Source organism: Cetorhinus maximus, chromosome 15, assembly GCF_964194155.1.
Source record: "Cetorhinus maximus chromosome 15, sCetMax3.hap1.1, whole genome shotgun sequence".
NCBI classification, from domain to species: domain Eukaryota; kingdom Metazoa; phylum Chordata; class Chondrichthyes; order Lamniformes; family Cetorhinidae; genus Cetorhinus; species Cetorhinus maximus.
Window position 1 is genome coordinate 35707054 of NC_135893.1, and position 19993 is coordinate 35727046.

A 19993-nucleotide genomic window follows, 5' to 3' on the forward strand; every position below is an offset into this window, starting at 1 on the left:
TATTCCGGATCAGCTCTCAAGGAAACGCTGAAAAATAAGCCTGTGAGCGCATCTAATTGTGATATTCACATTGCCCACAACACCTTTATTTTATTCATTTATGGTATGTGGGCTTCGCTGGCTAGGCCAGCATTTATTGCCAATCCCTAATTGCCGTTGGGAAGGTGGTGGTGAACTGCCTTCTTGAACTGCTGCAGCCCATGTGATGTAGGTACACCCACAGTGCTGTTAGGGAGGGAGTTCCAGGATTTTGACTCAGCAACAATGAAGGAACGATGATATATTTCCAAGTCAGGATGGTGAGTGACTTGGAGGGGAACTTCCAGGTGGTAGTGTTCCCATCTATCTGCTGCCCTTGTCCTTCTAGATGGTAGCAGTCGTGGGTTTGGAAGGTGTAAGGAGCCTTGGTGAGTTTTTGCAGTGCATATTGTAGATGGTAGATATTGCTGTCATTGTGCGTCGTTGGTGGAGGGAGCGAATGTTTGTGGATGGGATGCCAATCAAGTGGGCTGCTTTGTCCTGGATGGTATGAAGCTTCTTGAGTGTTGTTGGAGCTGCACTCATCCAGGCAAGTGGAGAGTATTCCATCACACTCCTGACTTACATCTTATAGATGGTGGACAGGCTTTGGGGAGGCAGGAGGTGAGTTACTTGGCGCAGAATTCCCAGCCTCTAACCTGTTATTGTAGCCATAGTATTTATGTGGCTTGTCCAGTTCCGTTTCTGCTCAATGGTAACCCACAGGATATTGATAGTGGGTGATTCAGCGATGATAATGCCACTGAATGTCAAGGGGTGATGGTTAAATTCTCTTGAGATAAAAACAAAAAACTGTGGATGCTGGAAATCCAAAATAAAAACAAAATTACCTGGAAAAACTCAGCAGGCCTGGCAGCATCGGTAGAGAAGAACAAAGTTGACATTTCGAGTCCTCATGACCCTTCAACAGAACTAAGTAAAAATAGGAGAGGGGTGAAATATAAGTTGGTTTAAGGTGGGGGGGGGAAGAGAAGTGCCGGGGTGGGGGGGTGGAGGCATGGTTGTAGGGACAAGCAAGCAGTGATAGGAGCAGATAATCAAAAGATGTCACAGACAAAAGAACAAAGAGGTGTTGAAGGTGGTGTTGTTATCTAAAAGAATGTGCTAATTAAGAATGGATAGCTGTACCTTGCATGTCCTGCCATCCATTCTTAATTAGCACATTCTTTTAGATAATAGCACCACCTTCAACACCTCTTTGTTCTTTTGTCTGTGACATCTTTTGATTATCTGCTCTTATCACTGCTTGCTTGTCCCTACAACCACCACCCCACCACTTCTCTCCCCCCACCTTAAACCAGCTTATATTTCACCCCTCTCCTATTTTTACTTAGTTCTGTTGAAGGGTCATGAGGACTCGAAACGTCAACTTTGTTCTTCTCCGCCGATGCTGCCAGACCTGCTGAGTTTTTCCAGGTAATTCTGTTTTTGTGTTAAATTCTCTTGTTGGAGATGGTCATTGCCCAGCACTTAAGTGGTGTGAATGTTACTTGCTACTTGTCAGCCCAAGTCTAGATATTGTCCAGGTGTTGCTGCATTTGGAAATAGACTGCTTCAGCATCTGAGGAATCGCGAATGGTGCTGAACATTGTGCAATCAACAGTGAAAATCCCCATTCCTGATCTTACGATGGAAGGAAGGTCAATGATGAAGCAACTGAAGATGGCTAGGCCTAGGACACTGGTCTGAATAACTACTGCAGTGATGTCCTGGAACTGAGATGATTGACTTCCAACAGCGTTTGTGCTGGGTATGACTCCAACCAGCGGAGAGTTTTCCCCCAGATTCCCATTGACTCCAATTTTGCTAGGGCGCTATGAACTGAGCCACAGCTGACACCTCTGATTGCATGGGAAGGTGCCGTTGGAACGGGATGAGGTCAAATGCTGCCTTAATGTCAAGGGCAGTCACTCGTCTCACCTATAAACTGTCTTTTGCTATGAGAATTTGCAGATCGAGGAAGCTTCACATCCAGCAGATTAAACTATGGGCATACATTTTGCATTAAACATCCCGAAGTCCGACTATTTCCATCTGCTCGGGAGGCATAATACTTGGCGGGGGCGGGGGGCTTTGGTTGACTTCCACCTCTGGTCGTAGGACAATCCATTTTTAAAGAGGTGTTGCATGTTCAGCATTGGGACTTGGTCAGTAAATGCTATAGCCTTTTCTGAAAGTCTTGAGTGTCAAGATCCAAATCCAAGGGCTAAATTTTCCCATCCCATTGAGGTTGGTTGGCAGTATGGTCAGGGGAGGTGGCAGGAGAGTAGCCCAATATCATCTTGCTGCCATGGCGTATTGAACTGTAGGCACCTCAGAGGCTCTGTTGAGCTATGTAAGGGCCCCATAAAGGGGCACTCCCCTCAGGCATTTTTCCCACGTCAGGAGGGCCTGTCACCACGTGGACAGCTTGCCAGGTAAACCCTGGCAGCCTCCCAGCAGGTTCCTAAGGAGCCCTCCTTAGTGTGCCCACGAAAGGGTCTCCCAGCAGCAATGGCTGCCCCGTGGCAGCAAAGCCAGGGCACCAGCACCCCCAACCCAGTCCCCAGGGATGAGGTGCTTCCAAGGCTATTGAACTGCTGGCATCCTGTTAATCAACAATTGCCAGCATGATGCTGCCCAGGATCCTGCCATTTGCTGGAGTTGGGTCGGCTCCCATTTTCAGTCCCAGTGGGGTGACATCAGTCTCCACCAAAAGATTCATCCAATATCACAAATAATTCTTTTCCAGGATCATAATACTGTGAGATTCACACCTTCACCTCATCTACAATATACAGATTATTGAAATTGAATTGTTTTGCCAAATCACAAATTATTGATTGATTGATTTATCCTCCCTCTTACTGATTTCTTGGTCATATCTTGACATGAACTGTGTGCCTTGATCGTTACCCGCCTTATTCAGGTACAGTACAAGTCTTTTGCAAAAGGGTTTTTGTGCTAGGTTTCTAGTGGCAAAAATAAATTGTAGTACCAATGGCGATTGACAGTACAATGATGCCTTTGCGTACTCCTCTGCATACACTTAATTGGAGATTCCTTTAATTGGTTTGTGATTTTAAAGTTTACACCTATGAATGATGATGGGTACCCAAACATTAACAAGAAAAAGCACATGTGGAATAACTACGTTACATTGTTTAAGCATTGATATGCACAGAACTTAGTATTGTACCCATGCCAGACAATCCATTGCCTTAGCTTCTAGGCTATTCATTCATTCTACTGAGATCAAATCAAAATGGCCCAAATACCTATAACTAATATCTTCAGCTGAGAATTAATTAATAACACTTTTATGGACCTGACTTTTTTTTGTTTTCTTGTCCATAACTATACACATTATGCAAGTTACCAGTTTGTAGATCACACTTAATATGGGATATCTGCCACATTAGATGCGAGTGACAAGAAGGTACACTGTTCCAAAGGCAACTTTACTATTTGACATTACTGTCCTTTGATTTTAACATTTACACTTTTTTGTTTTAGATTTGTGCAATATATTAAATGATATTGATGCTGAATTTGTGAATGTGCTGTATTTTCTTTCATATCCATGAAATTCCTTGTGCACTTTATTTTTTTTAAACAATGAACTCATTTTTAATCAGCCAGAAGACAGGTTAGATCATTTCATCAGAGTATCAAATGATGTTTGGCAGCAGAACAGACTTATTGAAGACTCCAAGTTCCAATAGCAGCCTTTTGTGTATTCCTGTATACAGGTAGAACAGGTTCTTCTGAAAACATGCACAGGAACACCTCTTAATAAGGATGGGTCTGTTCCTCAAATGAGGATGGGCTGTTACCCAAATGATAGAGCACTAGGTTACCAGCCCCTGGGTCGCAGTAACCACAGATGCATGCATATAATGTTGGAAAATGTGCCAAGGCACTTTAGAGGCATGTGGGAATCGGACAACAATCCATGAAAGAAAGACTATCAAAATTTTTGTTAAAGAGATGGGTTATGAGGAGAATCTTAAAGGAAGAAAGTGGAGTGGAGGTGTTTACAAACGGGATTGACCAATTTTCAAATTGTATCGCTTGGGTCCATTTCCCTTGACCTTGCTTGGACTGCAAGGTGTAATTTGCAACAGGTGTACTTCCTCTTTATGAAAACGGGAACTGACCCTGTTCTCCATAAGCATTTTCCCAAAAGCTAATTGCACAACATTATAGACTGTGGTTACAAAAAAAATCATAGCCCTCATAATCCTACTGTCCCTGCACCAGTGTTGGGAGGCAGAGGGTGGAATACTTCTAGCATTGAAAAATAATAGTGACCATAGTTTGGCTTTTTGATTTGTAGAGTAACCAACAGATTTAATCTACTTGCTGGAACTCCCTTTACTGCTAAAAGGACAGTGAGGTTAATAAACTCTCTTCTGCTACCAGAGTTCATTGCACGTTCTGAATAAAGCAATGATCCAGAATGTCTTGGGTGCTAGTGTATGAAGATCAGAAATACTGAACCTACATTGAGTATTTCCAATTGTTTCACTCAGTGATGAATAAGGGATTTCCATTTGTATTTCTATAGTTTGCACTGGATCTCTAGGGCTACCATATATTCCAGTGTGCAGGTATCAATATTGTACATATTTTACATCCTCTAAATCAACTGGTATGACATTTTTAAAATCAGAAATAATGAATCTGTTCAGAAATTGTAATTTATGCATGTGATTATTGTCTAACTTTACAAGATAATCGCTTCAGAGAACTTTATTCAAACTGAAAGCACATAGTAAGATATTTGAGGGACCGCAGTAAGAAGCATTTGCACTGATGTATGAAATGAGGAATAAATATTTAGTTTGTAACATATGTCTGGTTTTTTTTTACAAGCTCATGACTTCATAGAATTTTATACAAATTGGAAATGATAAGAAAATTGAGTGACCATGGTAAGGATTCATGCACCTATGAAACTATGAATAAAAATTGTTTAACAGGCTGTCAGAAGTCTTCCCTACCACATGAAGATCAAGAAGGTCCAAGGTCTGCTGATCTATGCTGACTTAATTGATCTCAATCCAGTAACTCCACACAGGGAACTGGGTGGAATTGTCCATTGATACCTAATCAGTGAACTGCTGGAAGAACAAATGCCAAACCAGGTGAGAATAGGGTGTGGCTCAATCATGTTCGTCCCCATCATAACACAGCTATCTGCTAGTGTCTTCTTTCACAGGTGTGAGCAATAGCTATTTTTTGAACATTTTCTAGCACATTTTGCCACCTTCCAAACAAGAGGGGAAAAAAATGAATGGAAAGTCAGGAATGATATTTATTGCTGGTTTAAGCGTAAATATTACTTTTCTTAAGTAAATTAAATGTGCTGAGTTTTAGTGAGAATTGCCTCTACATAATTATAAACTATAAATAGCTTTTGATCGATGTATGTTGTATTAATTACAAGGAATCATTGTTTCTCAGCAACCATTATGTCATTCCAGTATTACTTCCATTAATGGACTCCAGTTCACCTTTCCTTGGTAGCCTTTTCAAAAACCTGCAGATTTTAGAGTGGAGTGCAGGGATGCAGGTTCTACCTTCCATTCTGATGCGTTTCCAAACTGCTGTGGTATCGTGTAGTTAGCAGAGGTTAGATGGAAGGGAAGGTGAGATGTTCCTTTACAGGATGCTATCTGCTCAGCTTGAGATAGGGTTAATTAGTAACCTTGTAGTAAGGGAGCCTCTGGGAAGGAGTGACCATAATATAATTTTTTAAATTATATTGAGTTTGAGAGTGATTTAGTTTAAAACTAGGGTCTTAAATGTGAATAAAGCAAACTACATAGGTATGAGGGTGAGTTGGCTAAGGTGGATTGTGAAATTAGATTTTAAAATATCATGGTAAGCAATGGTAAACATTTAAAGAATACATAATTCACAAAAAATATACATTACCTTGAATAATAAAAAACATACAGGAAAAATGGTCTGACTGTGGCTAATGAGAACAAGGTAAAGATAGTATTAGATTAAAGGAAGAGGCTTATAACATTGCCAAAAAGATTGGTAAGTCTGAGGATTGGGAGGAGTTTAGAATTCAGAAAAGGAGACCCAAGAAGTTGATAAAGAGATAATTGATTATGAGAGTTAAATAGCAAGAGACAAATACAAATGTAGAAACTTCTGTGGGTGTGTGAAAAGGAAGAGATTGGCTAAAGTAAATGTTAATCCCTTAAGAGGCAGAGACCAGAGAAATTATAATGGGAAATGGCAGAGAAATCAAACAAATAGTTTTTGTTGTCTTCTACTGTTGCCGGAGGTCACCGGTAACGGTTGTTGGCTTAGTTCAAAAGAGGAGAAGAGTCAATTCTCTCTTAACTCTAAATTCGCTTTATTCACATCGTTAGATCATCTACATATAGCTTATACGTCTGGTTAAATATAGACATGCAGTTTACAGCAGGTTATACAGTTTTATACCCAAAACTAGGATCTAAACGCACACCCACTAGGTTTCTCTGACACTCCCTGAGTAGTCACAGAATATAAAAGCTAATACCCGAAAAGGAGAGCTGACGCTGGCCAGGTGTTCCATTCTCTCTCTCTTGCGTCTCTACATTGCTGACATAGGTTCTTCCGCTTCTGCGATGGTTGGTCTCCGGAGTTCTCGCTGCTTCCATGCCCGAAACCCTCCATTCTTATTCCGAAATCTTATCTCTCCAAGCTGTGCTGTCTCTCTCCCGTTGGTTTAGGCCTGCTTGCCTAGTCTGTGGCATATTCTCATTGGCTCTGTTCCAAGACTTAGGTAGCATTAACCTCGTTACTCTTTTTCTAAATAAGGACTTGTGTCTCATCACATTTCCTTTGTCTTTGCTAATTCAAACTGGTTCCAGCTAGCTCAGGCCAGTGACTGAGCTCAGGTTACTTCAGTTCAAAAGTTGCTCAGGAGTTTTTCTGCAGCCCCTGGCCAACACTACCAAGACAGGTACAAGATTCTGGAAGAAATGGGGAACCAAGGGTCTAGTAAAAACGAAGATATTAAAAGTAGTAAAGAAATAGTGCTAGAAAAATTGTGACTAATAACCAACATCCTCTGGACCTAATGGCCGATATCCTATGGCTTAAAAGAGGTGGTTACAGAGGTAATGGGTACATTGGGGAAATCTATAAGATGAAAACCAGATTTTAGATCAGTCTTGGTGGATTAGAAGGTAACAAACATTACCCCACTATTCAAGGAAAGAGGAAGAGAGAAAGCAGGGAGCTACAGGCCATTTAGCCTGTTATCAGTAGTGGGGAAAATGTTAGAATGTATTATTAGGAATGTGATAATGGCATTTAGAAAATCAAGATATGATGGGGTAAAGTCAACAGGGATTTAAGAAAGGAAAATCTTGTTTTGCAAATATGTTTTTTTGAGGTGATAACTAGCAGGGTCAATAAACATGGACTAGTGGATGGAATGCATTTGGATTTTCAAGAAGCATTTGATAAAGTGCCACACAAGAGGTTATTACACAAAATTAGACCTCATGGGATTGGGGGGTATATTAGTTTGGATTGAATATGACCAATGGACAGAAAACAGAATTGGAATAAATGGTTATCTACAGACTATAACTAGCAGAATATTACAAAAATCAGCACTTAGGCCTCAGTTATTTACAATCTATGTCAATGACTTAGATGAGGTGATCAAGCATAATGTGCCCAGGTTTGCCGACGATGCAAAGTTTGGTGGGAAAGTAAGATATGAGGAATGCTCGAGGAAGCTTCAAAAGCAATTCAGCAGGTTAAGGATGGGCAAGAACGGACAATATAACGTGGAGAAGTGTGAAGTTACCCACTTTGGTAAGCAAAATAGAAATGTCTTAAAGAGCTTGAAAGGGTAGATACGGGCAGGCGTCCTGACGTCACCACGCATCATTTAGATTTTCAGATCGACAGGTGCGCAGCCAAGTCGGCTGCGTGCCCGTTGAACTGTCAAAGGCCTATTAAGGCCTGTTTAAAAACTAATTAAAACAATTAAATGAGCTGCCCGTCCAACCTTAAGGTTGACGGGCAGGCGAAGAGCCCAGGCGGCCTTCGTATTTTTCATGAAACCTCATCCACGGACGGGATGAGGTTTCATGAAGTGTTTTAAAATTCAATAAAAATTATTTTAAAAATTCATTGATATGTCCCATGTGACACTGTCACATGAGGGGACATGTTTTAAAAGTTTTTTTTCCTTTATTTAAATTTTAAAACCTTAAACTGATCTCCCTGTGGCAGCTCTGTGCCTCGGAGATTTGTGTGCTCTTTCGTATGCATGCGTGAAAGTGCGCAGGCCCTGACTCAGAGAATCGCCCCTCCACCCGCACAGGGAGCGCTCAGCACTTCCGGGCAAGCATCACACTGGGCAGGCCTTAAATGGCCAATTTTGGATCCAATGTGCCACTTTGCCTTAGATGTCATAGGCTTTTACTTTTTTGGCCAGTCTGCCACGAGGGACCTTATCAAAAGCCTTGCTAAAATCCATGTAGACCACATCAAATGCTTTACCCTCATCAACACTCCTGGTTACCTCAAAAAATTCTATCAACTTTGTCAAAAACGACCCTCCCTTAACAAATCCATGCTGACTATCCCTAATTAATCCGTGTCTCTCCAAGTGCAGATATAGACTGTTGCTCAGAGTTCTTTCCAATAACTTCCCCACCACCAAGGTTAGACTGACTGGCCTGTAATTTCATGGTCTATCCCTTCCTCTCTTTTTTAATAATGGAACAATACTAGAAGTCCTCCAGTCCTCTCGCATCTCACCTGTGGCCAAAGAGGATTTGAAAATTACTGCCAGGGCCCATGATATCTCTTCCCTTGCCTCCCTCAACAGCCTGGGATACATCTCATCCGGGCCTGCGGATTTATCCACTTTCAAAGTCACTAAACCCGCTCATACCCCCTCTGTTAATTTCCTCTAATATTTCACAGTCCTCCACCCTGATGTCTATACCTGTGTCGTCCTTTTCCATTGTGAAAACTGATGCAAAGTATTCATTGAGGACTGTACCCACGTCTTCCGGGTCCACACACACATTACCCCATGGTCCTTAATTGGCCCTACTCTTTCCCTAGTTATTCTCTTGTTCTTTATTTATTTAAAAAAACCCTTTGGTGGGTAGAATAAAGAAAACCAATGCTTTCTCATGCACTCTTAGCTTTCCTAATTTCCTTTTTGTAAGTTCCCCTCTGCACTTTATATACTCCTCTAAGGACTCTGCTGTATTGAGTGCTTGGCATCTGTCATAAGCTTCTCTTTTTTTCTTAATTCTAACCTTTTTGTCCCTTGATATCCAGGGTTCTCTGGACTTGGTCCCCACTTTGTCTTTACGGGAACATATTTGCCCTGAACTCTCACTATTTCCCCCTTGAATGCTTCCCACTGCTCTGACACAGTTTTATCTGCAAGTAGCTGCTCCCAGTCCACTTGGGCCAAATCATATCTCAAAGTAAAATTAGCCTTTCCCCAGTTCAGAACCTTTTATTTCCATAACTATCCTAAATCTGAGTTATAGTCACTATCTCCAAAATGCTGATACGCCTTCCTCATTTCTGAATATTAGGTCCTTGTTGGGCATTCTACGTACTAGCTTAAAAAGGTTCTAGATGCAACTGAAGAATTTTGCTCCCTCCCTACCTTGCACAGTAAAACTATCCCAGTTAATATTTAGGTAGTTAAAATCCCCTACTATTATTGCCTTAATATTACATTTCCCAGAAATTTGATTACATTTTTTTAATCATTCATGGGATTGATGGGATAGCTTTGCTGGCTAAACCAGCATTTATTGGCCATGTTTAAGAGCCAACCACATTGCTGTGGGTCTGGAGACACATGTAGCATGGGCATTAGTGGACTGGATAGGTTTTTACAACATGGTTTCATGGTCATTATTAGTCTTTTAATTCCAGATTTTTATTGAATTCAAACTCCATCATCTGCCATTGTGGGATTCAAACCCAGGTCAAACCTGGATCCCCTGGGTCTCTGGATTACTAATCCAAGACAATACCGCTATGCCATCACCTTCCCCAGGTATTTGAACCTCTATCTCTCCCTGACTGGGGGTCTATAGTACACACCCAACAGCATGTTTGCCCCTTCTTTTTTTTTACTTCTATCTACCATTTGGCCTCATTTAATGATTCTTCGAAGATGATATCCCTCCTCACTGCTATAATTGACTCCTTGATCAATATTGCAACCCCCCCTCCTCTTCTATCCCCCTCTCTATCTCATCTGAATACCCTATAACCAGGAATTTTGAGCCGCCAATCCTGCCCTTTTAGCCAAGTCTCGGTCATGGCTATGATATCATACTCCCATGTGCCTTTCTGTGCCGTCAGCTCATTTGTCTTATTCCTCAGGCTCCTTGCATTAAAATATATTCAATTTAGCCTTGCTAAACTCACTTCTTTCTTACCTAAGCCTATGTTTCCTCTGCCTTCCAGACTCACTTACTAGTGTTTTAACTTCTAATTCCATCTCAGATTCTCTCCCCTCTGAACTACTTTTCAGGATCCCATCCCCTTGCCAATTTAGTTTAAATCTGCCCCAACAGCATTAGCAAACCTCCCTGCAAGGATGTTGGTCCCGTTCCTGTTCAGATGTAACCCTTCAAATTTTTACATGTCCACTTCCCTCAGAAAGAGTTCGAATGCCCCAGGAATCTAAAGTCTTCCCTCCTGCACCATCTCCCCAGCCACGGCATTTATCAGCTTTATACTTCTATTCCCATACTCACTGCTGCGTGGCACCAGGAGTAATCTGGAGATTGCTACCTTTGAAGTCCTGCTTTTCAATTTCTTACCTAACTCCCTAAAGTCTGCTTGCAGGACCTCATTTCTCTTTCTTCCTATGTCATTGGCCCCAATATGGACCATGACCTCTGACTGTTCACCCTTCCCCTTCAGAATACCCTGCAGCCGTTCCATGACCCTGGCACCCGGGAGGCAGTGTACCATCCTGGAATCACGTCTATGGCCACAGAAGTACCTGTCTACTCCCCTCACTAACGAACCACTATTGCCCTTCCACACTTCTTCCGCCTGCCCTGAGCAGTTGGACCACCCACAGCGCCATGGCCTTGGCTCTGGTTGGCCTCCACAGGGGAACCGTCACTCTCACCATTTTCCAAGGCTGAAAAATGGTTTGCGAGCAAGATGCACTCAGGGGATTCCCTCACTACCTACCTGGTCCCCTTCTGCCATCTAGCAGTCACCCATTCCCTCTCTGCTTGCACTTCCTTAAGCTGCGGGGTGACCACATCCTGAAACGTGCTATCCACGAACCTCTCAGCCTCATGAATGCACCGTAGTGCCCCCAGCTGCCGCTCAAGCTCCAAAACCTGGTGCTCAAGTTGCTCCAGTCGGAGGCACCTCCTGCACGCAAGGTCATCCAGACCGCCAGCAGCATCTAGGATTTCCCACATAGCGCAGGATATGCAAATCACAGGACTAAGCTCCCCGGACATATCGTAACTAAATAGAATATGAACCTTCGCTTTTATTTTACCCTTACTCCTACTTGAGTATAGACTAGATGCTAGATCCTCCAGGTGTTGCTGACTGCCTGTCCAGGGGCTGCCCTCTCCTTATCCAAGGGCAGGATGAAATCTCCGTTAGGATTTAAAATAAACAGAAATATCTGGGGACATTTTTTTAGGCCTGCTTTCAGGTGCTTGATTGTGCTGCATGGACATTTTTTGGCAGCATTTTTGTGCTTTATTTTGAAGCCTGCAGCTCTCTGAGGCAGCTGTCTGCCTCCAGGGAGTTCAGTAGAAGCGCTCACCAGCACCCACGGTGACATCGGCACCCACCCTCTTCCCATCCCCAATGGCAGTGCTGAGCCTTTCTCTGGGTAGTCGTTAATTGACCAGTCAGCATAAGATCATGGTCGGGGGCTGATCGCAGGCGGAAGCGCATTTTACGACTGCTTCTGCACGCCCGACGAGGGAAAAATTCAGGCTCTGGAGCGGAGCCCAAAGGCGGCCTGACGTCTAAATATGTCACCTTTCGGGCAACTCCTGCAACCAAGCTGTTGCCAAACATAATGCTTTGCAATCCTTTGGACTCGACCAGGGAAGTTGAAAGGGGGACCCTGCGTTTGGCAGGCTCAGGCGCTCCATACAGTGGAACAGCAATGGCAGGAGTTTCTGGGAGTAATTTGGGAGAGACAGCAAAAATTAATCCCTAGGAAGAAGAAGCATACTAAGGGGAGGACGAGGCAACCATGGCTGATGAGGGAAGTCAGGGACAGCATAAAAGCTAAAGAGAAAGCATACAATGCGGCGAAGAGCAATGGGAAACCAGGGGATTGGGAAGCCTACAAAGACCAACAGAGGACAACTAGAAAAGAAATAAGGAGGGAGAAGATTAAATATGAGGGTAAACTAGCCAGTAATATAAAAGAAGATTGAAAGAGTTTTTTTAGATTTATAAAGGGTAAGAGAGAGGCAAAAGTGGACATTGGGCCACTGGAAAATGACGCTGGAGAAGTAGTAGTGGGGAACAAAGAAATGGCGGAGGAACTGAATAAGTACTTTGCGTCAGTCTTCACAGTGGAAGACACGAGTGACATCCCCAAAGTTCAAGAGAGTTGGGGGGCAGAGGTGAGTATGGTGGCCATTACCAAGGAGAAGGTGCTAGGAAAACTGAAAGGTCTGAAGGTGGATAAATCACCTGGACCAGATGGATTACACCCCAGAGTTCTGAAGGAGATAGCTGAAGAGATAGTGGAGGCGTTAGTGGTGATATTTCAGGAATCACGAGTCAGGGAGGGTCCCAGAGGACTGGAAAATCGCTAATGTAACCCCCCTGTTTAAGAAGGGAGTGAGGCAAAAGACGGGAAATTACATGCCGATTAGCCTGACCTCGGTTGTTGGTAAGATTTTAGAGTCCATTATTAAGGATGAGATTTCAGAATACTTGGAAGTGCATGGTAAAATCGGGCAAAGTCAGCATGGTTTCATCAAGGGGAGGTCATGCCTGACAAATCTGTTAGAATTCTTTGAGGAGGTAAGGAGTAGGTTAGACAAAGGAAAGCCAATAGATGTTATCTACTTGGACTTCCAGAAGGCCTTTGACAAGGTGCCACACAGGAGGCTGCTCAGTAAGATAAGAGCCCATGGTATTAGAGGCAAGGTACTAGCATGGATAGAAGACTGGCTGTCTGGAAGGAGGCAGAGAGTGGGGATAAGGGGGTCCTTCTCAGGATGGCGGCCGGTGACTATGGCGGCCAGTGACTAGTGGAGTTCCGCAGGGGCCAGTGTTGGGACCACAACTTTTCACTTTATACATTAATGATCTAGATGAAGGAACTGAGGGCATCCTGGTTAAGTTTGCAGATGATACAAAGATAGGTGGAGGGACAGGTAGTATTGAGGAGGCGGGGAGGCTGCAGAAGGATTTGGACAGGTTAGGAGAATGGGCAAAAAAGTGGCAGATGGAATACAACGTGGGGAAGTGTGAGGTCATGCACATTGGTAGGAAGAATCGAGGCATAGACTATTTTCTAAATGGGGAGAGAATTCAGAAATCTGGAGTGCAAAGGGACTTGGCAGTCTTAGTCCAAGATTCTCTTAAGGTTAACTTGCAGGTTGAGTTGGTAGTTAGGAAGGCAAATGCAATGTTGGCATTTATTTCGAGAGGACTAGAATATAAAAGCAGGGATGTGCTGCTGAGGCTTTATAAGGCTCTGGTCAGACCACATTTAGAATATTGTGAGCAATTTTGGGCCCCGTATCTCAGGAAGGATGTGCTGGCCCTGGAGAGGGTCCAGAGGAGGTTCACGAGAATGATCCCAGGAATGAAAGGCTTAACATATGAGGAACATTTGAGGACTCTGGGTCTATACTCGATGGAGTTTAGAAGGATGAGGGGGGATCTGATTGAAACTTACAGAATAACGAAAGGCCTGGATAGAGTGGATGTGGGGAAGATGTTTCCATTAGTAGGAGAGAATAGGACCCGAGGGCACAGCCTCAAAGTAAAGGGAAGACCTTTTAGAACAGAGATGAGGAGAAACTTCTTTAGCCAGAGAGTGGTGAATCTATGGAATTCATTGCCACAGAAGGCTGTGGAGGCCAGGTCATTGAGTGTATTTAAGACCAAGATAGATAGGTTCTTGATTGGTAAGGGGATCAAAGGTTACGGGGAGAAGGTGGGAGAATGGGGTTGAGAAACTTATCAGCCATGATTGAATGGCGGAGCAGACTCGATGGGCCGAATGGCCTAATTTCTGCTCCTATGTCTTATGGTCTTATAATTTTTGCTCAGTCTTGCACCATAGAGAAGACACTCCCATTTCGCGGCAGAATATTAACACAACACAAGAGACAGCAGTTACAAGTGATAAAGCCAACTTGATTGACGTAGAGAAAAGGTGCGACAGGCTGATGGTGGGAGGGACTATAGTGTCAGCCACCGCCCACCTCAAGTCGGGCAGCCCCTGACGAGTAGAGCGCTGACCCACCACAGTCCATCTGCTCCAATGAGTGCTTGGAGCTTAGAGTCTCTGCTTAACAAGTAGACCGAATCCAATTCAAACAAATTAAAAACACCTTCTTGGCCCACTGTTCCTCTGCAACAAATGAAGCAGAGGCTGTCATGCCAGAGTGGAGCTCCTGAGCTACAAATAATGCTCATCACAGTGTTGACCACCATGGCGCAAAGTGTTGTCTTACAAGACAGAATGCTGCCACCACCAAGTTAAATAAATTTGGAATAAGAAAGGTAGTAATAGTAATGGTGACCATTAATCTACTGGACTGTAGTAAAAACATTTAGTTCACTAATGTCCTTCAGAGAAAAAATTTGCTGTCCTTACCCAGTGTGGCCTATATCTGACTCCAGACCCACAGCAATGTAGTTGACTCCTTATCTACCCCCTGTAATGGCCTAGCAAGTCACTCAGTTGTATTCAAGAAGATGGCTCAGCACTATCATCTCAAGGGTAATTGCAGATGGATAATAAATGCTGACCTTACCTTGCCATCAATGCCCACATCCTGTAAATGAATAAAAAGAATACTAGTGCAGCATGGAGTGATTTGCCTGATTTTTGCCTCTTCCGGGAAAGTGTGTACTTTCTACTCTGTACCTTTCCTATGAAAACCCAGTGCAAATCTGAAACCTTTCAGCTGGTACACTAAGGGAACAAGTCACATCTTATCAATCAGGTACAGTTCTGCATAAATACTCCGACCTTCCAAAGGCTATCAAGTGAAGCTGCAAGATAATCATTGCTATATTTCTACCTTCCAACTCTGCCTGATTGTCCTTCACAAACCTTGCCATCACTCTCAAAGCGCACAACGAATGCATCTGAACATGACTCTGTGTACCTGCAAACCAGAGATTTAACAGGAGTTTGCAAAAGCACTGACGCAGTATTAAGTATATTCCATATATTTGCTGTCAGTCATGAGTTGTGGGGAAGTGGGTTTCAAGTCCCAGCCAAGGCTTGCTAATATTTAATAAATGCAAAATACTGTGGATAGTAGAAACCTGAAATAAAAACAAAATGCTGGAAATACTCAGTAGGTCTGGCGTCGTCTGTGGAGAGAGAAATGGTTAACGTTTTAAGTTGAATATGACTTCTTCAGAACGGAACTGAATCATTCTGAAAAGACATATTCAACTTTAAACGACAACTCAGTTTATCTTTCCATAGATGCTGCCAGACCTGCTGAGCATATCCAGCGCTTCTTGTTTTTATTGCTGATGATTGTGTAATTCTTCAATCCCATTCAAAGTTTCAAATTGCCTGGTTGTATCAGCATTAGTGATGCTCATGTTTTCTCAATCTCTTTAATGAAAACAAATTCGTAACTTAATCTAATTCTTTTCTGACCCTTCTCAATACAGATGCATCCTAGGATTTGATTAATGTTACTGGTAAAAGCTTGTTCAAATACTTTCTATGCTTAATAACCACCTCCTAATCCATTTCTTTTTCCACCTTCTAATGAAATGTTCCCTAAAGTTCCCCTCCCTAAAACTTAAATGGGAAACAATGCATCTCAATGGAGCTGGACCAGCTCAATCTTACAGGATCGTCTTAACATAGAGCACTTTAATATGCGCATATTGCTTCACACCTCCTGTTCAATTATGCATTACCTTATTCAAAAGCCAGTCAGATCACTAGACAAAATTTATTTTTTAATATTGATTGGGAAGGGACCATCGCCCCCAAAACCAGCCCCCCTACCCACGGCACCTTTCCGTTCAGATGCAAGAGATGCAACACCTGCCCTTTTCCCTCCTTTCTTCCTACCATTCATGGCACCAAACACCTGTTCCAAGTGCAACAGCAATTTACTTGTACTTTAAATTTCATATACTGTGTTCACTGCTTATGATGTGGCCTTTTCTAGATTGGGGAGACCAAACACAAAGTGCTTGCTTTCCTGAATTCTCCATTCAGTCTGCATGATGCGTGACCCTGAGCTTCTAGGTGTTTGCCATTTTAATTCTCCGTCTTGTCCCTACCCTGACCTCTCTATCCTCAGCCTCCTAAACTATGCCAATGAAGCTCAATGGAAACTTGAGGAACAGCATCTCCTCTTTCAATTAGGGACTTTACAACCTTCCAGATTCAACCCTTGAACAATTTCAGATCATAACCACTGCTCCCATTTTTTCAGACAGCAGCTGCTGGTAATAATCCTGTTGTTGCCATTTACAGTACCACTCAATTCATCTTCTGTTACCACCTTGTTTTTGCGTTGCACCATTGTCCCTTTTGATATATAATCATTCCTGTTTTCCACCCTAATCACAGACCTTCTCCTTTGTTCTTTCCGTCCCTCCACCCCCTTTTTCTGCCTCTCTACTTGCTTAGAACCTGTTACATCCACCACATTTTCCAGTTCTGCCAAACTTTTCCCAACCTGAAATGTTAACTCTGTTTCTCTCTCCACAGATGCTGCCTGACCTGTTAAGTATTTCCAGCATTTTCTGTTCTTACTTCAGATTTCCAGCATCCCCAGTATTTTGACTTTGTAATACTGTTTTATTTGTCTTTTTAGGAATAGCTTCCCGAATAAGGGACCATCAGTTGAATCATGACCAGATCTAATTGTTGTGGGAGCCATTTCATCAAGTTCAACCTGTTTTAGTTTCCTGTATTACAAAGATGAATTAATTGACTGTAAAGAGTTTTGGGTTGCCCTGAGGTTGTGTAAGGCTCTATATAAATTCAAGATTTTTCATTATAAATTTGATTTCACCCCACTTAATTTCACTTTTTTCTGTGAGCAATGCCATAGAGGATCAACTAGTAGTTGAAATACTTTTTCGATCAATCCAGCTTTCTACGCTCTTTATTTCTGCCTACCTAAAACATTTATTATTTTCAAACTTATGTATGAATTGTATGTCTTATTATCATTTAAACTCAAATTCAAACAGGACAAGCCTGTAGATGGGAAATAATTGCAAATAGGACTGAGTTTTCTGGACTTCTTGGAATGAAAAGCTTTACCGTTGGATGTATGTTGATAGTACTTTTAACACAGTGGTAAACCAGTGGGAATCTTTCCTCATGCAGTAGTGTTTGCTTACTAAAAAATACAGTTACTGGCAATCTAAAACGGAAAATAAAGCTTCTAATACATTACAAGTCCATCATTATCTGAAAGAAAAAAGAATAATGTGTTATGTGGAGCCCTTCCACCAAACTAGGGATCTGTTCTGTTTTGAAGACTTCACACCTATGGACAAGCCATTTATTCCTAGAACTTCATTTTTTTACTACATTCTGCAAGGGAAAACAATATGGATTCCTGAATCATTTCTACAGAGATGCCTAATATGCCAAAAGCAGCAGCATTTGTTGGGAATGAGAACAAAGTTTAAATTATAATCCCCTGACCTCACCCTTCTCACAGTCTATGATCTCCCAAGGGAACCTTTCTGTCAGGAAGTCATTGGAGTGATTAAAAATACAAATCGTATGCACTATTATTTAAAGAACATAGAATGGTAGGACAGAATTATAAAGCAGTAACACAATCCAAGGTTTCGGGTAACATAATCTCCTTAGTCTGTCTTTTGTAATTATTAAAGCTGCACTACTTCCTTGTTCTACCTGACATCTGCTATTGTTTTTTGGGATTTTTGTTTTTCCTCCAATTTCACAATTTTGTTATCTCATCTTGATTCTGCTGATTCATGCATGTTGTTACACAGAACTGACATCTCACTTAAATGTCTACTTTTCAAATATTAGCCAATTTTGTTGTGTCAGGCCACATGACAGAGATCAGTCAGAGTAGCAGTTAGAACAATTGACTTCAGTATTTCTGCATACCAATTTTCAGCATTTGAAGATTATGATCGAAGTTAAACACATTTGTGAGCCTCTCAGCAAGAAAGATCATTTTAATGGGCTGGGAGATTGTGAAGTATTATTAGATCAGTTACAATGCAGGACAGATCCTAGCAACATAAGAAATAGGAGCAGGAGTAGGCCATTCTGCCCCTCGAGCCTGCTCTGCTATTTAATAAGATCATGGCTGATCTGTTTGTGTTTCGAATTCCACATTTCCATCTACAACCCCCACTCCCCCATAACCTTTGATCCCCTTGACCAACAAGAATCTATCTACCTCCGCCTTAATTCAATGATCCCGCCTCCACCACCTTCTGAGGCAGAGAATTCTAGTCACACAACCCTCAAAGAAAAATTCAGGCTCATCTCCGCCCTAAAAGGGCAACCCCTAATTTCAAAACAGTGCCCCCTGGTTCTAGACTTGCCCACGAGAGGAAAAATCCTTTCCACATCCACCTTGTCAAGACCATTCAAGATGTTATATACTTCAATCAAGTCACCCCTCACTCTTCTAAATTCCAGTGGAAACAAGCCCAGTCTGTCCAACCTTTCCTCATAAGACAACCAGGCATAAATTACTTTCTCCCACTATTTTTGGGTAATAAACTTGAGACAAGTAAGTTTTAAAATAAGCTGCTAGCTTCTGAGAGCCACAGTTAAGATAATGGGCAGAGCAATGTTTTAAAACCATGTTAAGTCTCCATCAGCTGATGTTAGAACAGTCATTTTAAAAACAGAAAAAACTTGAAATGTGCTGCAACTTGAATCGGTATCAACATGAAGATGATTTGATATTTCATTGTGGTCGTTCATTAGAACCCTATTCTAAAGTTTCATTTGAATTTTAATCATGAAGCTACATAAAAATAACTTAAAATGGTTAAACCAGCATATCATCAATCCAGATCATCTCTTTATCTGCCTACAGCCTCCTTGAATTTTTTGGCGTGCAAGGAAGAATTAAAGTGCCAGAAAAAGTGCCACACAAACTGAAGTATCAACATTCTCCAAAAATAAATTTCATGCTTTCATCACTCTCCTTCCCTATTAATAATTTCTAATTCTCTAGCACTGCAACAAAACTGCTTCTGTTTATCCTAGGTTATTCCCTTGCAGCATAATCGATCACACATTGCCTGTTGTTACACCATAATTTATCGTAACCCTGTCTCCCACAGCATTTCCAGCCTGTCTCCTTGTTTTAGCATTTGAGGAGACCTATATTCAGGACATTTTTTTATGCTGTCCACCGCTCATTTTCCAGGTTGCCATTTGTGTGCAACCTTGTATGGGACTGGGCTGAATTATGATGTTCCCTGTGAAGGAATCATGTGCCAACTCTTATGGGGGGTAACTTTACCATTTGACACTGGTGTAAAATGAGTAATTGTCGCGGAAATCGGAGTGAACACTCAGACCCAGGAGGTTTGTCTCGGAAGCCTTTATTAATCGTGATATCACGGAGAGCCCAGTAGCATACAAGGTAGCTAGCTGACACTCTAAGGAAGCATCAGAGCACACACGTATTTATAGTAGAAGTTGTACATATCAAAGAGCTTGAAGGTGATAAGGCTGTCTAACTTTCAATGATCAATTACATTGAGAATC